This window comes from Chelonia mydas, chromosome 3, assembly GCF_015237465.2.
Source record: "Chelonia mydas isolate rCheMyd1 chromosome 3, rCheMyd1.pri.v2, whole genome shotgun sequence".
NCBI lineage: Eukaryota > Metazoa > Chordata > Testudines > Cheloniidae > Chelonia > Chelonia mydas.
In genome coordinates, this window is record NC_057851.1 from 10,296,345 (window position 1) to 10,311,725 (window position 15,381).

Here is a 15,381-nt window from a genome sequence, read left to right on the forward strand (position 1 = left end):
CCCATTCCCTCCTCTCTTAAGAAACTCTCCCAATTAAAATAAACATTATTGTTCTAATCACAGGAACAAATATGAAACAAGACACTATACTGTTGGCAGAAATATTGCACTGAAAACACTGTAGATACTACATAACATAGTCTCTAGTCCAGACAGGCGGTCGGGGTCTGACAGGGTCTGGGTCTGACAGGCCGTCTCTCAAGCCCCAGTTCCAGTGCAATGTCTTGTTGTGTTGGAACTACGGTGAAGTCATCCAGTGCAGACTGGGTGTTGGCATCATCTTCTCTTGGTGCACAGGCAGGTGCAAGATAAGAAGCATTCCATACCTGCCCATCAGAAAGTCGATAGGTGTAAGGTCCCTTCTTCTCGATGATTTTCAGAGGAGCTGTGAATTTATGGTCCCCTTTGCGTAAAATTCCAGGTTTTCATATTCTAACGAAGGAACCACACTCAAACTTTGGCTCCTTAGCCCCCCCACCGCTTGTCTGTGAAAGCCTTAGACTTTGCTTGGTTCTGTTCAACTGTTTTTCTCACATCATCCTCATTTGGGGCATCAGGTCGTGCCTTTCAAAACCCAGCAATGTTCAGTTTAGTATTCATCTGTTTCCCATGCAGTAACTCTGCGGGTGATCTTTGCATTGTGGCATGTCGTGTAGCCTGGTATGTTTGCAAGAAATCAGTAGTGAAGGGTATCCACAATCGTCCTTCCAGTTTAGCCGTTTGCAAACTTTCTTTCAAACTTCTATTAAACCGTTCGATTTCCCCATTGGCTTGAGGGTAATATAGGGATGACCTTGGGTGTAAAATGTTCCTCTGTGCTAGAAAATTTTCAAACCCCAGAGAAGTAAATTGACTACTATTTATCTGAAACCAGTTCTTTGGGGTTACCTTCCCTGCTAAAAACTGAAGAGAGGAACTTAATGACTGTAGCAGAAGAGATTTGCCATGTAAACGCTACCTCAGGCCATTTACTGAAATAGTCTATTAAAATGATGGCATAACGGCAGTTAGTTGGAGCAGTATATAAGGGTCCTACAATGTCAATCGCCACTTTTTCCCATGCAGATTCAGGAAGAGGCCTAGGCCAGCATCCTTTGTTCTTGTGAGGCTGGGCTGGGTTTGTCCCATACCTGTCCTGATAAGGTGTGAACTGCTGTCCCAGTTCTGCGCAGGCAGCTGGCACAGCAGACCTCGAGTGAACCGCCCAAAGACCACATGCTCCGTTAAGGTACGAAGGCACTAGTTCAGGTTTATTGCCCACAAAGCACGATCCTAGCTTCCCGGATCAATATCTACAGTTACACTAGCACATGTATGCCCGTGACAATGGAGCAGCTCAGTGACTGGCGGGACTTTCCCGGTCCCTAGGCTGGCCAAAGACACTCCTTTTGAGATGCCATTTTATAAACCAACACAAACAAGTTACATATTGCCCCTCTGACGTGGTTAGTGGCTTCACCATGATGTGGTTTGTTACCGCCCATTACTTCGTAGATGTTGGTTTGACCAAAACACCTCAATCCATCATATTGTCATCCTGCCCTTATCATTAAGAGGGGTCAGTGTGTTCTTGATATCGTGGCGGGGCGAGGGAGAGTTATACCACGTTTCTGCGATGTGTTTGTGTGAGTGTCCTGTGACTAACACTTCTTAGGAATGTGGGTTTTTTGCAACACCAGCCCCATTCTCGCCCAGTTATGTGGTCTTAAATGCAGGCAGAGCCTGATTTCTGCTAACTTTGCTTCTTTGCTTTATATCAGCAAAGTTTGACCACTACTTTAGTTCAGGCCTCAGGCCTCGCACTGGGCTTCTGATACAGGGACTTACATCTCATGCTTTCTTTCTTCTACAAATGGTAAGACTCCATTGACTTTATTAGGCATTGGATCAGGGCCCTATTGCAGAAAGGAATTCCAGGAATCAGGTCTATGTGGGGAGAAGCTTGGCTACAAGGTGTGTGCTTGCTTTGAATAAACGGGAGCAAAATGTTATGTATATTCCTGCTGTTTTCCTCTTTTTTGCATCCAAACCAGGGGAAGGAGGGAACTCACTGGAAATAGGGGTGTGGAGGTTAAGGGAGTATGGAGGGGAACTACTGAGACTAGGAGAGAGTTAGCTAGTTTGAGGGTGGAAAATGGGGTCTTGCTGGTTCCTACCTCCTCTCTGGCTTGATCCCAGGCATTCCCACGGCCACTCCACCCCTCCAAGTCCTGCCATTATCTCCATGGTACCCAACCTTCTGCACATGTGTGAGTTTACACGGGGAAAGATCCTACACAGGATTTCTATTGTGGGGGAGTTAACTCCCCTGCCATCCCCCAAAGTACCGTCACCTGTGTGCAAACCCAGTACAGAATGGCGTCAGAGCCTTAGACATGGAAAATAATTATATTGAAAATCCTGTTAAGAGTGTAGTTTGTTTGTTTTCTGTAAAGAAAGAGAGAGAGAGAGAAAGAGAGAGAGATGGTTGGGACACCACGGGTATGAAGGAAGAATTTAAAACTCTTGTTTATTGGTTTTTTTTTATTATTAACATTTTGTTCAAATGATTTGTAAGCATTTCAGAGAAAAACTTTACATGTTAAAGATTCAACAGTCCCTCACACATCGGTACAGGGTTGAGAAACCTCACAGACATTTTCTCTGAAAAAATTGTTTTGTTTAGTCCAGAAAAGAGAAGACTGAGAGGGGACATGAGAACAGTTTCAAGTTCATAAAAGGTTGTTACAAGGAGGAGCGAGACTAATTATTTTTCTTAACCTCCGAGGACAGGACAAGAAGCAATGGGCTTAAATTGCAGCAAGGGAGGTTTAGGTTGGACATTTGGAAAAAAACTTCTTAACTGTCAGGATGATTGAGCACTGGACTAAAATGCATAGGGAGGTTGTGGAATCTACCTCATTGGAGACTTTTAAGAGCAAGTTAGACAAACACCTGTCAGGGATGGTCTAGATAATACTTATTCCTGCCATGAGTGCAGGGGACTGGACTAGATGAACTCTCAAGGTCCCTTCCAGTCTTATGATTCTATGATTTTATGTCTCCCTGATCGGAAGAGGATGGCGTGGGAGAAAGAAAGAGAGAACTGGTAAGATTTACAAAGGATACCTATAAAGGAAGAGTTTAAATCTATTTGTTTATTTTTTTTATAATTAAAAAGTGTTTCATTCAAATGCTTTTTAAGCACTTAGTAGGAAAACTGTGTTTTAAAGATTCAAGAACCCAGCCTCTTCAGCTCAGGGTTAATGAACTTCACAGATATACCCCTGAGGACTACAAAGATATCTCCAGCAAAAGAGAGAAGACCAGACTTGATTTTCTTGATATTTCTAAGCTAAATAACAAGCAGAGGGGAAAACAACAACAATAACCCTTCAGATACTTAATACTTTATAAGGAAGCAAAACAGAGCACAGACCCAATGCTATTTCTTCTTTGTACTTAATTTGAAATAACCTGTGCTAAATATCATCAGTGCTTTCGAGTATTAGGACATGCCTGACATGGTGCATAAAGAAGAATTACCATGTCCTGCTACAAAAGGATGAGGGATGACATCTCTTCCTCAGAAGATATTGGTAACTTCAATCTGTGAGGGGGGATAGGAGAGGAGGAGTGGGCCACCAACTACCCTCTGGAAAATCAGTAGGGTGATGGGCCATCTCCACAAGATGCTGAGGGGAAGAGGTCAAAGATGCATGGGCCTCCCCTCTGGAATGGAGCATCAGCAAGGGGAAAGGGTGGAGGTATTCAAAGGTAGGTTCCACCTTGAGGGTCTACAGGGGAGGATGTGTAATGGGGCACAAGGAGAATATTGATCCCCCAAATCCTCCTGAGGGATGGAGATTTGGGTGCAGGGTGCGTGGGCACCATTGAGAAAGTGAATCTTCCTCAAACTTCAGCAAAGTTTTGCTCCAGTTTCCAGTTGGCTGTGAAAAGAGGCCGAGGTGGAGTTTGTTGGCAGGGGAAGGGCAAGAGGAGGAGGTGTTTGTTATTTTTTGTGCAGGGACTGAATATTATTTTATCTAGAACAATCTTGCCCATCCCTACCTCTGACACCCACATCCTGCAGCCTCTCCCAAAGCCAGGTGTGATCATCCATGTGGCAGCCAGTGCCAGTTACGGGCAGATGCGTGGTTTCCAGTCAGCAGATGAAGGGGACCCATCTGGAGCATCTGCCCCTGCGGGGAAAGTGTGGTGTATTGAAAACTGCATTACAATTGTAAACTTAAACGCAAGGTTTTGTCCAGGTCCTGGTTGCAGCCAAAGGGACTTTGCAGGGAAGCCTGCCCTCTAGGCACACCAGAGTCATTCAGAGTAGCAGCCGTGTTAGTCTGTATCCGTAAAAAGAAAATGAGTACTTGCGGCACCTTAGAGACTAACAAATTTATTTGAGCATAAGCTTTCGTGAGCTACTACAGCTCACTTCATCGGATGCATACAGTGGAAAATATAATGGGGAGATTTTATATACACAGAGAACATGAAACAACAGGTGTTATCATACAGACTGTAACAAGAGTGATCAGGAAAGGTGAGCTATTACCAGCAGGAGAGCAGGTGGGAAACCTTTTGTAGTGAGAAACAAGGTGGGCCATTTCCAGCAGTTTACAAGGACAGTAGGAGGGGAAATAAACAAAGGGAAATAGTTTTACTTTGTGTAATGACACATCCACTCCCAGTCTTTATTCAAGCCTAAGTTAATTGTATCCAGTTTGCAAATTAATTCCAATTCAGCAGTCTCTCGTTGGAGTCTGTTTTTGAAGTTTTTTTGTTGAAGAATTGCCACTTTTAGGTCTGTAATTGAGTGACCAAAGAGATTGAAGTGTTCTCCGACTGGTTTTTGAATGTTATAATTCTTGACATCTGATTTGTATCCATTTATTCTTTTACGTAGAGACTGTCCAGTTTGGCCAATGTACATGGCAGAGGGGCATTGCTGGCACATGATGGCATATATCACACTGGAAGATGTGCAGGTGAACGAGCCTCTGACAGTGTGGCTGATGTGATTAGTCCCTATGATGGTGTCCCCTGAATAGATATGTGAACACAGTTGGCAACAGGTTTTGTTGCAAGGATAGGTTCCTGGGTTAGTGGTTCTGTTGTGTGGTATGTGGTTGCTGGTGAGTATTTGCTTCAGGTTGGGGGGCTGTCTGTAAGCAAGGACTAGCCTGTCTCCCAAGATCTGTGAGAGTGACGGGTTGTCCTTCGGGATAGGTTGTAGATCCTTGATGATGCATTGGAGAGGTTTTATTTGGGGGCTGAAGGTGATGGCTAGAGACGTTCTGTTATTTTCTTTGTTGGGCCTGTCCTGTAGCAGGTAACTTCTGGGTACTCTTCTGGCTCTGTCAATCTGTTTCTTCACAGGTAGGTATTGTAGTTGTGAGAACGCTTGATAGAGATCTTGTAGGCGTTTGTCTCTGTCTGAGGGGTTGGAGCAAATGCGGTTGTATCGTAGGGCTTGGCTGTAGACAATGGATCGTGTGGTGTGGTCTGGATGAAAGCTGGAGGCATGTAGGTAGGCATAGCGGTCAGTAGGTTTCCGGTATAGGATGGTGTTTATGTGACCATTGCTTATTAGCACCGTAGTGTCCAGGAAGTGGATCTCTTGTGTGGACTGGTGCAGGCTGAGGTTGATGGTGGGATGGAAATTGTTGAAATCCTGGTGGAATTCCTCAAGGGCTTTTTTTCCTTGGGTCCAGATGATGAAGATGTCATCAATGTAGCGCAAGTAGAGTAGGGGCATTAGGGCATTAGGATTGTCTGGCTATGTAGACTCCCTCCTCAGGCCATACGCTACCAGCACTCCCAGCTATCTTCGAGACCCACTGACTTCCTGAGGAAACTACAATCCATCGGTGATCTTCCTGAAAATACCATCCTAGCCCCTATGGATGTAGAAGCCCTCTACATGGATCTCTGTGCTTGCTCAGTGAACAAATAGCTGTGTGTCTACAAAACACAGTCAGTTTGTCTCCAAATTACTGCAGACTGACACAGAGCAGGCACACACAGGTATGCACTGTCTTCTGGACACTTCATTTGTTCTTTCCTGTTGTTTTCCCCATTCAGAAATTAAACAATACTCTGGCAGCATAGAGGGGCTGGGGAGAGTTATTCCAATGCATAACTCTAGTGAACAGGGGACCACAAACAGGGGAGTTTGATATGGGGAGAAGGAGATCCCCCTGCTGAACGAACAAGCTGCGAGTACTAACTTTGGGCTGAGTTTGTTTGGCTGTTTGTGTTTTTCCTTCTCTTTCAGGTTATTTCAGTTATTTCAGTTCCTGGGTCAGTTGGGATTGTGTGTCTGGGGACTGTTTGAGCCTTTGTTTCCTTGATCATCTTTGATGAGCCTCAATCAGCCTTGTGATCACTGTCCCCCATGTGATTAAGGAGGGGGTACAGCTGACCTAGGAGAGAAGGCCTTTAAAAGCCAGACGCTAAGTGACCAAGGCAAGCTAGCAAACAGAGGACCACAAACAGGGAGTTTGAGAGGGAGTTTGTAAGAGGGAGTCATAATATAATCGCTATGGTTAGGAAGGGCCGCATCGCCAGTGCCAATGCTGCTCGTGTCTCCTCCACTTGCGCCTGTATCTAGACAGGCAACCTAGACATCGATGCCTCTACCCAGATCCCGGTGTGGACTTGCAGAGACTGTGGCCTGCATTTCCCACTCACAGAAAGCCAGGCTGGGGGGACCATCCAGTGTGAGAGGTGCCTGCTGGTGGAGTCTCTCAAGAAGCAGTTGGGAGAGCTACAGGAGGAGGTGGCTAGGCTGAGGAGCATCAGTACACATGAGGAATTCCTTGAGAGTATTCATATGAACACATCTAAGGTTGAGGATGCTATCCAGCTACAGAGGACTGCTGTCACACCACAGCGGGAGGAGGATAAGGCTCTCGTACAGGGAGGACACTGGCTGCTGGTTACTTCTGGCAGCAGGCAGTGCTCCACCCCTACTCCCAACCGACCCACCACAGTGATGGAAAACCGATATGCTGCCCTGGCAACAAGCGATGAGGAATAACCCCCAAAGGTGGAGGAGGAGAAGCCATATATCCCCAAGGCTGGGAGAATTGCAGCCACCACTACGTCTCCAAGAGGAAACGTAGGGTAGTGGTGGTTGGTGACTCTCTTCTGAGGGAGACAGCGGCACCCATGTGTCGCCCTGACATGGCATCCCGGGATGTATGCTGCCTGCCAGAGGCCCGTATCTGAGACGTTACAGATGGATTGTCAAGGATCATCTGGCCTTCTGACTACTACCCCATGCAGGTCAGAAGTAACTACAGGGCTCTGGGAGTAAGGGTGAGGGAGTTAGGAGTGCAGGTGGTGTTCTCTTCAGTCCTTCTGGTCAAGGGTAGGGGTCCAGGCAGAGATAGATTCATCCCAGAGGTGAATGCCTGGCTGCAAAGATGGTGTCACCAGGAGGGCTTCAGCTTCCTTGACCACGGGATGCTGTTCCACGAAGAAGGACTGCTAAGCAGAGATGGGGTCCACCTATCGAGGAAGTAGAAGTGCATATTTGGCTACAGACTGGCTAACCTAGTGAGGAGGGCACCTCGGGGGAGTCACCAGCGCACAAGGTGAACGGAAAAGACATCGCTCAGGTAAATGAATGATTAAGAAGCGACGGTCAAGGGTGGGGAGTGTAATGGGGCTAGGAACCAGGGATTGTGTAAATTAAAAACAAGCAATGGGAACTTACACTTGTTTCTTGTCTGAAAATCTCTTGACAGCTTGATGATGCCTTTCTAGAGGACCTGGAGGCTCTGGACTGCCTTGCATCAATCAGCAAAGATGAACTGGGCCCACCTTGTTTTTGCTCAACGCCGAAACAAATTGTTGAAGAGGACTCTGAGGATGACGGCTATGAGGCGTTTAGGAGGAGGCTTGGCACTGACTGAGCCAGTGCTGCATCATGAGTGTAAAAAAGATATGCGGACTATTGTATGTGTTGCTGTTTATGCTGTCCTTAACCACTGTCTTAGGGAAAAGCTTTCTGAAGATTGTGAGGGCTGTGTCATAGATGCACCAGGCCAGTGGCACCATGACTGTGTGACTTGGACTTCAGTGGATATAAACTGCCAGCTCCGGGACCTGTGTGCTGAGCTGTGTTTGGAAAGCTTATTAAACACTGCGATTGCCATAGGTGATGCTATGCAATGTCTGTGCTGAACCCAAGAACATTTAGCGCAAGGGGTGACCTTGAGAAATGCTGTGCAATTCAGTGGAGACCCTGACTGTGTTTTAAAGAAAACGACCAAACCGGAAGATGCCTGCTTAGAGCGTTATATTGACTGTCTGGTCCGCACAGAAAGTTACAGAACCCTGCTTAAGAAAAAGGCTATTTGTAAAAAATCTGAAAAGGGCTTTGTGACTATCTGTGTTTCTGTTAGAAGGTCTCTGGCCCTTAAAGGAGCTAAAAGTTTTTTAATGGAGCATCTTGGTTTGTTTTCAAGGAGCTGTATGTCTTTTAAATAAAAAATAAATTGTTTGTGAGAACCTGGCTCTTGTGTCTTTTGTGTAAGAGAGACCCATTGACAGCAAAAAGCTGAAATGTATGTTGTGGGAGGGGAAAAAATATCCTGAAAATGAGTTTACAATAAAACAAACAGGAATGGTTCAGACATGTGGTTGAGTACAATAGAACTGACTTATTCTGTTGAACTGAGTGGGTTTAGCCACCCCCCCCGCCCTCACTGAATAGCCAGGGTGACTGTGATTACTCACCCTTCTTGCAATCGGGTTAAATTTGATGGGGGTGCACCCATAGTAAGGGAGGTGGGTTGGTGAGGATGGTGAGTTCTGATTAATATGAAATGAAATAAAACCTCAGGAGTTTGCAGATGCTATTGGACAGTTTAAATATAACCCCTGGGGTTGGCAGAACTCTATTGGACAGTTTACATACGACACCAGGAGTTGGTGGAATGCTACTGGGCAGTTTAAATATGATCCAGGAGTTGGTTGAAGGCTATGGGTCACTATTTGTAGAAATCACCCCCACCCCAACTTTAAGCATGAAAAAACATTTTTTTAAAACAAAAACAAAAATAAAAAACAAGCCCCAAGACATTCATTGGTATCTGCAAAGGGCCTCCACTTGAAATGGGTACTGTAAGAAGGCCCTACAGAAAAATGTATTTGAACTAAAAGGAAGAAAAAAAAAAGCAGCCCAGTTGTGCAGACAACTTATTTCGCCACCCCAGATCACAAAAGGGAATGCTAGGGAGGGGTGATCCAATCGTAGAATCATAGAATATCAGGGTTGGAAGGGACCTCAGGAGGTCATCTAGTCCAACCCCCTGCTCAAAGCAGGACCAATCCCCAACTAAATCATCCCAGCCAGGGCTTTGTCAAGCCTGACCTTAAAAACTTCTAAGGAAGGAGATTCCACCACCTCCTGAGGTAACGCATTCCAGTGTTTCACCACCCCCCTACTGAAAAAGTTTTTCCTAATATCCAACCTAAATCTCCCCCACTGCAACTTGAGACCATTACTCCTTGTTCTGTCAACTGCTACCACTGAGAACAGTCTAGATCCATCCTCTTTGGAACCCCCTTTCAGGTAGTTGAAAGCAGCTATCAAATCCCCCCTCATTCTTCTCTTCCGCAGACTAAACATCCCCAGTTCCCTCAGCCTCTCCTCATAAGTCATGTGTTCCAGTCACCTAATCATTTTTGTTGCCCTCCGCTGGACTCTTTCCAATTTTTCCACATCCTTCTTGTAGTGTGGAGCCCAAAACTGGACATAGTACTCCAGATGAGGCCTCACCAATGTTGAATACAAGGGAATGATCACGTCCCTCGCTCTGCTGGCAATGTCCCTACTTATACATCCCAAAATGCCATTAGCCTTCTTGGCAACAAGGGCACACTGTTGACTCATATCCAACTTCTCGTCCACTGTAACCCCTAGGTCCTTTTCTGCAGAACTGCTGCTGAGCCATTCGGTCCCTAGTCTGTAGCCGTGCATGGGATTCTTCCATCCTAAGTGCAGGACTCTGCACTTGTCCTTGTTGAACCTCATCAGATTTCTTTTGGCCCAATCCTCCAATTTGTCTAGGGTCCTCTGTATCCTATCCCTACCCTCCAGCGTATCTACCTCTTCTCCCCATTTAGTGTCATCTGCAAACTTGCTGAGGGTGCAATCCACACCATCCTCCACATCATTAATGAAGATATTGAACAAAACCAACCCGAGGACCGACCCTTGGGGCACTCCACCTGATATCGGCTGCCAACTAGACATGGAACCATTGATCACTACCTGTTGAGCCCGACAATCTAGCCAGCTTTCTAGCCACCTTATAGTCCATTCATCCAGCCCATACTTCTTTAACTTGCTCTCAAGAATACTGTGGGAGACCGTGTCGAAAGCTTTGCTAAAGTCAAGGAATAACACGTCCACTGCTTTCCCCTCATCCACAGAGCCAGTTATCTCGTCATAGAAGGCAATTATATTAGTCAGGCATGACTTGGCCTTGGTGAATCCATGCTGACTGTTCCTGATCACTTTCCTCTCCTCTAAGTTCTTCAGAATTGATTCCTTGAGGACCTGCTCCATGATTTTTCCGGGGACTGAGGTGAGGCTGACTGGCCTATAGTTCCCAGGATCCTCCTTCTTCCCTTTTTTAAAGATGGGCACTACATTAGCCTTTTTCCAGTCTTCTGGGACTTCCCCCGATCGCCATGAGTTTTCAAAGATAATGGCCAATGGCTCTGCAATCACATCCGCCAACTCCTTTAGCACTCTTGGATGCAACGCATCCAGCCCCGTGGACTTGTGCACGTCCAGCTTTTCTAAATAGCCCCGAACCACTTCTTTCTCCACAGAGGGCTGGTCACCTCCTCCCCATGCTGTGCTGCCCAGTGCAGTAGTCTGGGAGCTGACCTTGTTTGTGAAGACAGAGGCAAAAAAAGCATTGAGTACAGTAGCTTTTTCCACATCCTCTCTCATTAGGTTGCCTCCCTCATTCAGTAAGGGGCGCACACTTTCCTTGACTTTCTTCTTGTTGCTAACATACCTGAAGAAACCCTTCTTGTTACTCTTAACATCTCTTGCTAGCTGCAACTCCAAGTGTGATTTGGCCCTCCTGATTTCACTCCTCCATGCCCGAGCAATATTTTTATACTCCTCTCTGGCCATTTGTCCAATCTTCCACTTCTTATAGCTTCTTTTTTGTGTTTAAGATCAACAAGGATTTCACTGTTAAGCCAAGCTGGTCGCCTGCCATATTTACTATTCTTTTTACACATCGGGATGGTTTGTCCCTGTAACCTCAATAAGGATTCTTTAAAATACAGCCAGCTCTCCTGGACTCCTTTCCCCCTCATGTTTGGGTGTGGTTTGGCTGGTTTTTCATATCTGGGACCTGATGTTTTGGAGGCAATCCTGCTGGGGCCTTCCGTGGCAGGGCCTGGTCAATGACTGGCTTGGGGTCACCCATAACAAAATGGAAGTTTTCCCAATTTGGTTAAGGGGTCCTAGACAAAGCAAAAGGATAAAGGGAGGCAGATTACATGTTCCTGGATGGCTGTTAGGACTACCTCTTTAAGTGGTAGGGACTCTGTGTGGGTCCCTCAGCTGGTCTGAGCTGAGAGTTGTATTTGCCTTAGATGAACAGAGTTCAGCAGTGTTTTCCATCATTCTGCCAGCAACAAGAGAGGACCGAACCGAGCAGCATTTCTGGTCATTTGGTCAGCAGCAGGTGGATCAAAGCTGCAGCTGGGTCTACCAAAAGTTTCCAGCAGGAGAGCAGCAAACTGAGAATAGCTATGTGGACTATGGTTGGAGCAGAGGAGCTGGCACCATCAGTCTACATTGGCTTAAATGACTCTGGTGAGGCTTCAGTATTGTCCGTAGGGTGACCAGATGACCTGATAGTATCGGGACCATCCCAATATTAGGGGCTGTGTCTTATACAGATACTATCCCCCTCGCCCTGAAAAAAGTGTCCCAATTTTTCACACTTGCTCTCTGGTCACCTTAATCACAGCTGGTAAATCATTATAGCAGGACAGGTTTTAGAGCCCCAGAACTGCTTGAGAAACAGGGACCCTGATTTTCCTGGGACTCCAGGATCCACAAATTGGGTACCCATGAACTGTGAGTGAGGGCCTGGGATGCAACAAACAGCATCAGATATTCAAGGGCTGTGCAATATGAAACTGGTATCATATAGAACCTTTCCCCTGTACGATATTAATAAACCTGACTGACATTAGCGATTTGGTCTCTCGGGTGTATTTAATAACAAAATAACGAGCCACAGTGTGGTCAAACAATTGTAATAATTGTTACAGTCAGCCAGAAGCTATCTAGCCAAAATGTCAGCGAAACAGAGCAGTCTGGAGTCACGACCTGACTGCTTGGAGGGGGAATCATGCTCAGTATGTGGTAGGATGGTAGTGGTTTTGTATCTTTGGTACACCTATGCAGCCAGCCAGGCCAAAGGGTACTATAGGCACTCAGCCATTTCCTGTATTCACAGGAAATGCTACTATGATTTTTAATAAGTGCTACTATGGCAAAATGCCTTTTTAAAAGTAACCAATTTTATAAATAGTGCATGATAAAGTGCTTTTGGCAAAACACCAATACACTAGAACTTCCTGGGTGAAAAGCCAAATTTTAATTGTGTATATACAAAGATTAAAGCTCTTTTCTTGACTAAATGTCATACACCGAGTAAAAAAGAGAGGGAAAATATTCTTTTTTGCCAAATGCTATATAACAAACTTAAAGCCATGGCAAATAAAAGTGAGAAACTGGAGATATCAGAATCCTTTGTTGTATAATTTGTGAATAGTCATGTTGGTCCATCATTCAGGCTCGATACTGCAAATAATCTTAACCCTTGGGGTCATGTGTATAGCTTGTTTAAACTGGAAATGGAGGGGAAAACAGTTTTAAAAAAACGGTAAAGATGAGGAGCAAAACAGTATTGCAATGCATTTCCTCATTTGTTTAGTATTAAAAAATAAAGTAAGAAAGCTAACTAAGAACTTAAAACAAGAATAAAATCGAAATAGGAAAGTAAAACAACAAGTGGAAGGTATAAGCAAAGACAATATCCCTGATACTTACAGTATACAAGAAATGAAGGGAAGACTAGAGATTGACGGGAGAGATTCAGTTAGAAGGGGGGGTGGATTTTTTTTTGGTAACCACAGTATAACAATCTTAAAAATATGTATGGAGTTGCCCAGAAACAGGAACTCCTGCAATCCCATTTACCATACAGACAAAAGCAACTGGTCTAGGGGAACAAATGCAGGTTTCGCGGGAAGATGTAGCAACTTGCACTCTCCTTTCTCAGCCAGGATATTTTTATTCTGGTTTCTAGTCCCCCTGCTCTAACCCACAGAACCCCACTCCCCTCTCAGAGCTAATCATATAACCTTCTTTTTCAGATATTTTTTCCGTACCGGTCAAGTTTTTCCTTATGTCCTTTCTCATTTGTTGCTGCTGCCTGTACTTTAAAATGACCTCATAGAGTTAATTGGTCTCGCTTGGCTCACGTCTCCTCTCATTCCTTCATTGCTGTCTCCTCACTTCTGCCATTTTCTTTGTTTTAAACATTAAAAGTTAAGAGTTATTACAAAAAACCCCATCACAGAAAGAGATGAAGCACCTGGAAAAAAAAAGAAATCATCAACATGCTTAAGGTAAAAACTTGGCTTTAAATAAGTCCAGTAAGTTAATGATTTTAAACCTTCAGAAATGCAACTGCTGAAGACACGCTTAGCTTTCTTGAAAATATGGTTGCTAAGCAACCGAAATGCTAACTTTGCTTCTTACTTTAGTCACTAACGAATATGTGAAACATGGCTTTTCCTTATTTCCATATAGTAGTATTCTTAAGATAAAAGTATTATAAAGTAATGGAAACTGTCCTAAGTTAACTAAGTTAACACAACAAAGTGGGCAAATAACTTAATAGGGATTTTTTCCCATTACTAAAATTTTTAAATAAAAAGGTAATAACTTGCTTAATTAAATGCTTAATTTGTTTATTTAGTATGTCTGTTTTCCACAATGCATTGCCTTAATAACTTTAAGATCTTATCTTGTATAGTTATAAATATGATTTTGGCACCATTCATCTTTAATTGTAAGTTTGCTATATATGCCTTGTATGTTGTGTGTCATGTGATTAATTTTTGTTTTTATTTTGTTGCAACAAAGGCAATTTTACACTCATAATTATTAAAAAGTATTTTAATAGAAGTGGCACCACACTAATTTAATCTGGTTGGGTTACGACCATCATAATTACGGCTGTCAAGCAATTAACAATTTAATCGTGATTAACTGCGCGAGTGAAAGAATTAATCCCGCTGTTAAACAATAATAGAATACCATTTCTTTAAATATTTTTGGATGATTTCTACATTTTCAAATATATTAATTTCAATTACAACACAGAATACAAAGTGTACAGTACTCGCTTTATATTTATTTTTTATTACAAATATGTAAAAAACAAAAGAAATAGTATTTTTCAATTGAACTAATATGAGAACTGTAGTGTAATCTCTTTATCATGAAAGTTGAACTTACAAATGTAGAATTTTGTACAAAAAATAACTGCATTCAAAAATAAAACAAACTAAAACTTTAGAGCCTGCCTACAAGTCCACTCAGTCCTACTTCTTGTTCAGCCAGTACCTGGAATGTATGGGCTCAGAACATAGATAAGGGCTCATCATGACCTAGAATGTATGTGCTCAGAACAAAGATAAAGGGGTACATCACAGTACCAGAAACAAGCAAGGTAAAAAGCTGATTAACTGAATCCAGTTTCAGATGGTGTCAATACCTTTTACTGGTAAACAAATAGGGCAAAAAGATGGCTTTAGGGGTGTAACTTTGGGTAGCACATCTTGTGTGTAAGGTGAATGTAACATTGCTGAATGGGACTGCTCTTTGGAAACTGGTACCATATAGAAGCTTTTACCGGTATGATATTAATAAACCTGACTGATATTGGCTATTTGGTCTCTTGAGTATATTCCCTAATGAAATAATGAATCAACGTATGGTTAAGCAATTGACTATACAATTTATCAGCAAGCATCAACACTATTGGCTTAAATTAATTTCTACACAACTAAGCTTAAAGATGTTAGTGGAATATTATAATTTACTTTATATATTTTAGTTATTTATGGGGTTTCAGTAAGGTATAAGAAATATTTAGCTTTAGGATAACCAATCAGGCATTTGGTTAAACAAAATACATGTATTTTTGGTACTTATAAACTGAAACCAGCATGCAGGCATCTTCTCCATCTTAGCCTCACTGTAGTGAATTTCAGGCATTAGTAGTTATCAGACAATGGTGCTCTCGGTGACCAGGCATTGAT